Below are 10,826 nucleotides of genomic sequence, written 5' to 3'. Positions count from 1 at the left end.
TAATAGCTTGTAATTCTGTCCATGCCTGGTGGTATTTAAATGTAGCTTATGCGTCTGTCAGCCACCTGTGCCATAACTAGTTGCTCTTTCCTTCTGTTTTAAATTCCCCTATGTGACCGCTTGTTGTTTTTTTAAAAGAGAATCTCTGTAGCACATGGATTAGTGTGCCTCCTACACCTAAGACGACCTTTAACAAGATGTGGTTCTGATACTGACGAATAACATCTGCTCATACATATTCGCAAACAGGCTGGAATGATCTGTGACAGTACCCATTTACTGCAGTCACTAAATGATTGAATGGCACCACAAGGAATTTATATTGCCACGTAGGCCTTTCTTCAGAACTTCTGGACTACTTTAGGACTCAACATATCACCTTAATTTTAGGATCCATCTTTAAAATGTACAGAGATTAACAATATATAATTTATTTCACAAATGAATGTGTCATGATTATAGAGGAAATAAAGCCCAGCTATTCTTCAACATAATAGAGTAGCAGTTCAGTCCCACATTTCTGCTGTTCTGCAGAGACAAAGACTTTGAAGGCAATACAAATACGTTAAGATCAATGGGGAACAATATAAAGACTTGGCTCCTTCCTGCAGAGATGGTGGATCCACAGCACTTGGTTATGTTATTCAACTTGTGCCATATTCTACCTACCACCCATTTTCTTCTCTCCATTTCACGTAAAATATTCATATTTTGATGGTAGAATAAGATGAAACAGTATGTAACCAAAGTCTATGTTTTCTTTTCACCAATAATTGCATAAATGTAATCCTTTACGAAATGTTTATAACATGTGAAAGGTGATACAGTGTTGCTATACATGGCTCCATCAGAGAGAGAAATGTTTCCACTCAGAAGTAATTTTATTTTACTAGAATCAAAGCACATCTGTCAGACTTAACGCCATTCTAATCAAGACACATTACACCAGAACACATTGTAAAAATCAGCTTCTTTGTAGATAAGCTGAAGTCTGAAAATAATCTTTGTGCATTTTGTGGCAGAAAATATATTCAGTGTTTAACACACCGTCAGCACTGTAGTCATATTCTTCTGCCTGTTTACTCTAAGACTTATTTATAGGATGTCATCTTTTGAATTTTTAAAATAGTCATTATGGTATTATTTCAGTCGGGAGACTGAATTCTGAGTGCAATTTGTTTATTTGGGCTTCTTACTGTGGCACAATTATCCCAGTACCCAGTTCTGATGCCCTTGGCCTACTGAGGCAGGGAGTCCGAAGACCCTCCCCAGAGCACGAGACAGCCAGGACACACGAGGAATGTAGACTCCACCGCGCAGAAGTAAATATATTATCAGTATCAATTCAGTAACTATTAACATGAGTTCCAATATGTAGAAAATATTTTGTAACATGAAGGAATGGGGAAAAAAACAAAAGAAAACAAATGTAAAATAATTTCTGGGTATCCAGTTCACATCTGTCCCCATCCCTGCTATGTCACATGACTCTCAGCCCCAGTGTCAAGTGAAATGTCTCCTTTCAGGCGACAGCAGAGGTAACATCTTCCAACGGCACTTCCAGGGTGTGACTACAAACAGTAACATTTCAAAACGGTGCAGGTTGGCATGATTACCTTCGTTGTTCAATCTGTCCAGCTAATCCCTTTCAATACAAAACCTCATATGCATACATACATACGTATATAAATGAAAAAGGTACTGCTTCTTTAACAAACCCGATGAACAAAGGCAGCTTTGTGTTTCTCCCTGCTTGTCCAATCAATCAGGCCCCTTTGTTTAATGTAACTTCTTGGCTTTTATTTCAGACTGTCTACACTGAAGTAAGAAAAAAAAAAAAGCTGCCAGATCCAGTGAACTCCACAGCTACACTCTCTCTGCCGCCTTAGAGTGTGTGTCCTCCTCATTCTCTAAGAGAACAAGAATGTACCAAATAAAAACTAAAAAAAAAAACGAATACTGAAAAAACGTAATGGCAGACGAGAAAAGACAGTCTTCATGACATCATTTTGACATACATCCTTTCATTGATAATGGCTGCAGTTGCTATATCATCACCCCTGAGCTGTTCGACAAGGACAGCCATTAACAATCCTATCTAATATGTTATGGGCAAGCCTGGGATTGTGGGCACCTAATTACACATACAGTGACAGGTCTGACACCCAGACAGTGAGTATGTTCTCTGATATTAGACTGTGATTCCATTAGATTGATGTATTTCTCATCACTATCGCTTTTCTCTTTTCACAAACAGTCTGCAGCCCAGGGGTGGTTTATCTAGGCAGTGAGAGAATTGCAAGGTTGGAAATCTAATTCAAACATTGTATGCTTGACTCACTACTGTCAACAACATGATCTAAACTGGAAATATCATAATATAATTTCTAGAAAATGGGTCGAGTGAAAAACTGATAGATGCATCATGAGGTGGTTTGAGTTATTTGAAAGACTGATGGAGAAATCAAACTACATCTTCATTAGATTTGATGTGCACCTGTAGTATACGATTGGGGATCTCCTCAATGTAAAGGAATGACAGCAAACAGTTTAGACACTATTATTACATCGCCTTTGCATTATTCATGTCATAAATGCATGCTTTTTGAGAAGCTGCTTACTTTCCATAAATTACCAGGCAGACTGATTTCCCCAGCCATGATCAATACTATATTTTTGTACATGCATGCTCCTTTTTGTATATCTCTACAGTACAGGACATAACCTTTTCTCCATGTGTCATTCTTTGCACTTTTCCTAACTTTCACAGGACAGTTGTGTTGTTGAATGCGAGCCGCCTTGGTTAACGGTGTCACACAAATAAATACATAATAACATGTGCTGTCAACTAGCGTACACTTCACTTGCTCTGTCAAGGGAATAGCATAGTTAAATTCAGGGGCAGTGAGAAATATGCTGATTGAAAAATGACTGTACTCTACAGTCAGGCGATTCCCAGGAATCTGCTCCTCTTTGCCAGAAACCCAAAGAATTGACATGTGGAGCTAGAAGACATATGTGCGCGATCTATAAATGTCTGGCAAAGTCATCAGCTGAGCCGAAAACAATAATAAAATGTTCCATCAAACACATAAGCAAAGAAAAAAAGCCTGACACTGGTTTGAGTATATAGAAATAACCTTCAGCAATATTTTCAATAGCTTTCAATAGCCTTCAGTTTATTGATATTCTCTTATAATTTGTATAATCTATATGTACATAAGTATTTGAATAATAATAATAATAATAATAATAATCCATGACTTGTTGGAGAATAGTCCGAGTTACAGAAACAACAAGTCACGGCAGCAATAGGTATCCGCAGAGTGTATTGCATAAAAGCATTTTGGTTTCCAGGAGGCTGGCTCAGATCCAAAGACAAGATCAATTCTGAAATGAAATGTAGCAATACTCAATATAACATAGTTGAGTCACGTTGATTGAGAACTGAGTAATGTGCATTAGACTGAGAGTACTGTGAAAGGAAGAAACCCCAAATTGGGTTGACACGATTATTGCAGAACAAATGTCATTAGCCAAAGACATCTCATTCTCCAAATGTGACTGATGACATTTGAATATGAAGATCATGTTTCAAGGAGTAAACATAACGTATGATCACTGTTCTGCTGTTTTAAAGAACAGAACTGCCATCCTTCGGTATGCGTCTAATAGTACATGCTCTCCAGATGTCACAGCTTCTGATCAGCCATCTTGGTTGTGATGTCATCAGCACAACACCACAGGGTTCTGTATTACTGGAAACATTCATTCAAATCTTAAAAAGGAGTCTTCAACCTTGGAGTGAAAACATAGAGGGGACTGTTCAGGGTTAAGCACTGTTTTAATTGTTCCTTGAGGTTCTGGCAAAGTGCACAGTTTAGTGTAGTGTAGGACCTGTTGATTTTTGTCTAGACAGTTGAATACCAAGGACATACGGAGAAGATTAATAAGACCTTTACTATTTGCCTACATTGGTTGTTTGTTTTTCTCATCTGTAGCGAACTTTGTGCCGAGGTTCTGTGAAGGAACAGGGATTCATCCACCAAAAGCAAACACTGGGATGCTTTTCATTGAACAGAGAGAGGAGCCTTTTAGTGTCAACCTCATTTAACCTTGCCCACGTTTCAGCTTGGGTTATAATGAGAAAGGATATATCACTCTAAAAGTATAAGGCCACAGCATGCTTCTCTCAAAATGCTGGCCTTTCATGTTTCCAGTTCCCATAGCAATCCCAAAAGACATTGATGGGAATTTGCTAAGAACGTCCTTTCTGATGAAGTTCAAACATGAACCTCAGGACTGTTTTACCTCCCTATACAATTACCCATATTTGTATTTTTACAGTTATTGAATTGTCTCCTCCATTTATCCTCTTACAGTTCAACACAGAAGTGAATTGTAAAACAAATGTCATAGCCAATATCTAGGTGCAACAAAAAATGAACGTTTATATCTGGAACTTGGAATCCATAGAAGAGATATTCTCACACATTTTCCCTACTGAGCTAAATTTGCTTCTCATTTTCTAAAAACAATATTTGAAAAAGTAAAGGTGCCAATGCAGCAATTATTGGTGAATAAAACGATTGTTTCCACTTAATGTTAGTTGTATTTGATTTGCCTTATAAATGCAAAGCATAATCACATAAAGAGACATGGTAGCACTGCTCTATGGTTCAGCAAATCTTATCTGGAGTCACGATTTTAGCACATGCATGTCGATGTGTTTGTTTGTTTTCCTTTCTGGTGGAATTATGCTGATGTTTGCTTTGACATTCTGTGAGTCTTTGGGCCAGAAATCTTGATTTATTGAATGCGGTTTCTACTTTAAATTACTGTTGGCCAGGCTAATGTTTACAGCATAAATACATTGTTAAATTCTACTGAAAGTTGATAGGGACCATTTTGTGTGTAAAGAAGCAAATGTGCAATAAACTGTTTCCTTATTCCAAAAATACTGAACACTAAATACGGGCCCAGTGTTACTGGGGAACATGTATGAGCTTGATCATATTATTTCCATTACTTCAGCCTTGAGGAAATCTTTCAAATGTGACAGTTCCCTTGAAAGTGCAAACAGCAGCAGAGAAACCCTAGGCATGTAAAAGTCTAGTCTATTAAGTAATTACAGGAAAAAGAAGATAACATAAACCATTAATCTTGATGAGGATTATCCAAGCAGAGATAAAGCCTGACTTGTCAATATATATTATTGTTTAATATATGAATATAATAGAAAATGCCTTTTCTTAAGAGAATTTTCAAGTCAAGTCATACCCCTCAAATTCAAGTGTAAATTATAACTTCCCTGCCTTTCTTTAGGGATGTTTATTGCAGCTACATGGTACTTTCATGGACCTTTCTCCTAAATGTGTTTTCACTGTCATTTCAAGTGAAAATAACCATCCATGGAAACTGTCCTAAATAACCAGCAATTCAAAGCATGTCTGGAAAACATTAATGATAGTTTAATTTATGTAGAAGCCTAACATCTGCATGTTTGTGATGGTTACTGGCTATAATTAATTTCCAAATGCTATTGAAAGATCTTAACTTTAATTAAGGAAATTGCAGTGATCTAGATACTACAAACTCATTTGACTCAGAGAGCAGCAACATGGAAATCATTCCCACACTCAGTCGTCTTTCCTGCTTTTGTTCAACCAATACACCTGGATGCATTCCCAAAGTGAAATGCAAACGTATGTGAACCAGCTGGACTGTGGGCCTGTAATGGGTGCAGGTGCCTAAACCAGCCATAGAAAGGGCAACCATCCAAATCATCCAGCACAGAAACCTACAGATGAAATGATTCTCTTCTCCAGCCACCAGATGTCGCTTTTGTGTTGTAACAATCCTGTTGTTGCCACTGTTGGCCACCAGAGGGCATGCAACTGTATTGAGGCTTTGAAACTTCAGCTTCCAGTGTCAAAAGGTGGATGTGACTTGGACACTCTTTCTGGCAAAGCGATTCACTTTGCTTGACAGATTGTCCTTGGCTTTGTCTGGAACTGTCTCGAGGGTCAGGCCTTGGGGGTCTTTGTTAATGACCTCTGAACTGTACAGTCTGTTATGTGATCTATCCCAGCTGTATATGTTTCTGATCACAGCTCTGTTCCTATTGTGTATCTATCTTTTTTATGTTATCTATGTATTTATTTAATGTTGCTCTTTAACCAAATGTATGTTTTATTTTACAAAATAATAAAGTACAATGTTCTGTTAATTTCCCCCTGGATACACTGACCCCACCACCCCCAGCTCCACCTCCACACCCCTTTTCTTGGAAGATTATAGATTTTCTCCTAATTATTATACATGGAATTAAATATACAAATTGCAATTGCGTATCCCTTTTAATCCCAAAGAAAACAGTGATTCGTTTATTAAGCATAATGTATTATTCAGAACACATCCACCAGATGGCTTATCTTTTAAAGATTTCCAAGAAAGCTTGTGGAAGAACAAGGGTGTTTTTGAGCAGAGGCTGTTGTTTTACTTTATTTTGCCTATAGAAATATTGAAACAGCTGCAGAAAACAGCAGAGCTTTTTTACATTTTTTCTGCAGGCTTGCTTAAACTTTACAGCAGCCCATTTGTGAGCGGTGAGAACTTTGCCCTAGTGCAAGCCTCAGTTCTGATAATATTGTTTACATTATTGGAATTCCCCGTCTGCATGGGTTAGGGATTAGAACGAGGGCGCCCTCTCCAAACTGAACGAGGAGAACAACTCAGTGAGGCCTTGTTGCAGCTGATAACGTAATAAAATACCGATAACGTAATATCTCTACAATAACATAATCATTTGCCGTTTATAACATAATATTACTGCTGTAATAACTTTTTTACCGATAACTTAATAACTTATTATGTTATTGGCATGTATTACGTTATCCGTATGATTCAATTGTTTTGTTATGATAACGTAATAATTATATCGATAATGTAATAACACTCAAGAATGAGCACACAACTGCCATCCATTTACATTTTTGTATTATTATCTAATGTGCTGCATGTGAAAAGAGATTATGTTGGAATAGAGTATGAAAGAAGTGGTTGGTCATTACTTTAAATAATTATATGTTACCTGTTGTAACTCTTCAGCAATTATCTTTGTTTGCCTTTGATGAATTAACAGTATGTGTAAATAATTTCAATCTGTCTTAACGATTATGATGATACTGGCAGGAAGGAAACTTCCATGATTGTGTTTATCTGTAAAATCCAGCATTTTAAACACTTTTGATGTTACCACAGCTTATGACACACCAAGGGTCTTTGACACTTTTGTCTCTTTCATAAAGGCAGGAAGTTTGTTCCTGGTTAACCATTTATTGTGCCTCCTATGACTGTGTGCTTGTCTGAATCACCTGTATATTGGTATTGTAAGGTGATACAACATGCAGTAAGAAGTAGTGATTCATTGTAACAGATAATCTGGTTGTTTTGCTCTAAGGGTTGAATGCTCATAGAGGAGTCCTATATAACTAGTTTACTTTCTTGGCAGGAAAACAATTGTACATAATGAATTGTACAGAAAAACATAACATTGTTGATTGACACTAGGTGTATTTTTATTTAGGCCTAAATAGGAAAGTAGTTTTTCATGGTCCAATGTACATTTTCAAATGAATGCATGGATTCTTGATAGAGTGACTAAAGCAGTAAGATCTACTATCACATATTGTGAGGTATGGTAAATTCTCTGTAGAATCCAAAAGAAACCATATATTGAATGCAAAGTTTGCTTGTACTAACACAACCCCCCCCCCCCCCCAAAAAAAAAGTTCTCACTCTTCTACATGCTAAATAATTCGCAGAAAATACAGCTGTGTCTGTTAACTGTATGTTTGCAATTTCTGACACTACCTGTTCTCTAATGGCAATTAAAAAGTGATTGAATCACAGTAAAACTGAAACCAGAATTCCTCAGTAAATGATACACATCAGCTGATATACACTGTAATAATAATAATAATAATAATAATAATAATAATAATAATAATAATAAAATTAAAATAAATATACACATATATACGGCATATATATAACTAATGCGTAAGTGGTTGGCAGTTGTAAGCTGAGTTTTCATTAAAGGCAAAGAATTTCCAAAGCATTACTTCAGGTAAGGCAAAATTATGTGTGAAATAATTACCAAACACCTCTTTCATACTTTTTTAATCTCTTTTCACATGTAGCACATTAGATTAAAAGAAAATGTAATGGATGGCAGTTGTGTGCTCATTTTTGAGTGTAATTGCATTATCGGTGTAGTTATTACGTTATCCTAACACAAAAATTGAATCATATGGATAACGTAATAAATGCAAATAACTTAACAAGTTATTGTGTTATCGGTAAAAAATATATTTTGTTATCAGTAGGGATATTTAATTACGTTATCGGTACATATATTACGTTATCAGTATTATTCCATTATAAACTGCAAATTATTACATTATTGTAGAGTTATTACATTATCGGTATTTTATTACATTATCCGTTTTACCAGGCCTTGCTTCCGAACTAGATGTGTTTACCTTGCGAAGACCTCCTCGGTTACAGGGAATGGGCTGTATCTAGGTGGCTGAACAACAAACACTCACAGACACATGAATCTCACCCTCTCAGAGCATCACACACTTGTTCCATGTGCAATGCAATTCTTCCAATCAAAGGACAGATTAATGCTAGTTAGAGGGTTTTGAACTCAACACAGCTTCCTTACCCCTAAGTTTAAATATTTTTTTTTCAAAATGGGTTTATTATTATTGGTGGAATTGAACTGAATAAATGTGCGTATATATAGGCTGTACTGGACAAAATGGGGAAGTGCACACTGTCAAATGCAAACATAAGGGAAAGCACAGCAATAGTGAGTACTATATACACAACCAATAAACAATGTAGACCAGGCTTGTGAAGTTCTAGTTATGTCACTTTTGGCAGACAACATTGTTCTAACTCAGTGTATCTGTATGTGTTGACATCAGTGCATTTCTGGGCCTCTGAGCCCAGATGATGGCATTTTTCCAGGGTTGCAGTGGAAGAGCACATAGCTTGTCTTTCTGGATTATGCTTTCTAACTATCTGGGACCCATCACTCTCTTGTTACCCGGGACATTCCCTGGGTTGTGTCACAATGTGTAGGTAATATGGAAAGAATCTTTCAGACCAATGGAAAGGTCTAGTAAGTTGTTGATTGCAGCAGAGCACACATCTTAAGCCATCAAGGGACAATAATAACAACTAGCTAAATTACGTCTTTGTTTACTCCTTCTGCACTGTACTTCATGACTACAGTGTAAAATTAAAACAGTCCTTGTACGCAAATAACACAAACTGCACCTGTTATACATGTCGATTGATCTTTGTGATACAGCTAGAACTATTTATATAATCTGCAATCGATTTGCATTGATGACACTGGTTCACATTTTAGCTACCTGACTAGTGTTATGTTTTGCAATGAGTTGCTTTGTATTTTCCATTTTGTTTTATGTGTTCCCTGAGATTCTTTGACCTCTCCGTGGTAAATGGGATTCCTTACTGGTAAATACTATACAATATAAACCTATATAATCTGATTCTGCTTTTCCTCCAATGAACTGTTCCTGGCAATCACCTTTGGGAAGTCATGTCAGGAGGGATCTTTGTGGAAATCAATGTAATAGAAATAATGATCAAAGATAAAACAACAGTCATAATCACATAGAACACGTGTGAATCAGTGGATGAAGTCTGAATCAATGTAAAAGGAAAGTGGCAAAAGTATCAACTTGCCCTTTAAGGCTGCAGGCTGTCATCCTTTTTCCATTAACAGCTTTCAAGGTACCATTTAGGACAGATGTAAAAACAAAGAGACCAGGCCCAAGCAGGGAATGGTGTTCTATAATTGTGGTTACAAATGAGGCTGGATTATATGAATAATACATTGCAATAACAGTTTTGGTTTAATTTTTCATCAAGCACTACAGCAATTCTCATATTTGCTTCAAGATTTTATCCATTAGGAGTTCGCCCTGAGTGTCCCCAGACTTCAAACCTGAAACCACAGTCTGTCTCAAGTCAGAGACAAGTAAATGTATGACTCAGACACAGGGAAAAAGTAACACAAATACTTTTCAGTTAAATATCTACTCATATACAGAGAAAATAAAGCTTTATCTATCATGACACCACCTACATCTGAGTTGTTAATGTTTTATTACTTTATAGACCAGACAATGATAAAGAGCATTGTACAATCCTAATTTGACTGAACATCAGTTCAGTATTATGCTAAACGCACACCAAGCAGTGAGAATAAAAACTATTCCTTTAAAGTATTTATATGTATTTAGAAGCTCTAATCAGTAGGGTCACAAAATAGGGAAATGTTGGATATATTCAATATAATCATTTTACATTTGACATCTATACAGTTGAGTCAATCAGTATACAATTTGTGAAACACTGATTGCCATTTCAAACCTCTCATTATTATTATTATTATTATTATTATTATTATTATTATTATTATTATTATTATTATTATTATTATTTCAGTATCTAAATTGCTAGTAATTTGACTAATTGGTTAATCCAATGCCTGAAAATAAATTTATTTATTTTAAAAGTGGTTCAGGTTGTCCAGAGCTGAAATAGATGTACTTCCCATACCTTCCTCAGCTATGACGACAGCACAACCTTTTTCCAGCAGAAGTGTTATTTTTCCATGGCGCAAAGCCTCTATGGCAACCACTGTGTCTTTGCAGATAACATATTTGCTGCATTTCCAGTTCAAGCTGAAAAGGAGAAAGCAGGCATGATATGTAATC

Source organism: Amia ocellicauda, chromosome 6 (genome assembly GCF_036373705.1).
Source record: "Amia ocellicauda isolate fAmiCal2 chromosome 6, fAmiCal2.hap1, whole genome shotgun sequence".
Lineage (NCBI taxonomy): Eukaryota > Metazoa > Chordata > Actinopteri > Amiiformes > Amiidae > Amia > Amia ocellicauda.
Note: the sequence above shows the minus strand (reverse complement) of the source record.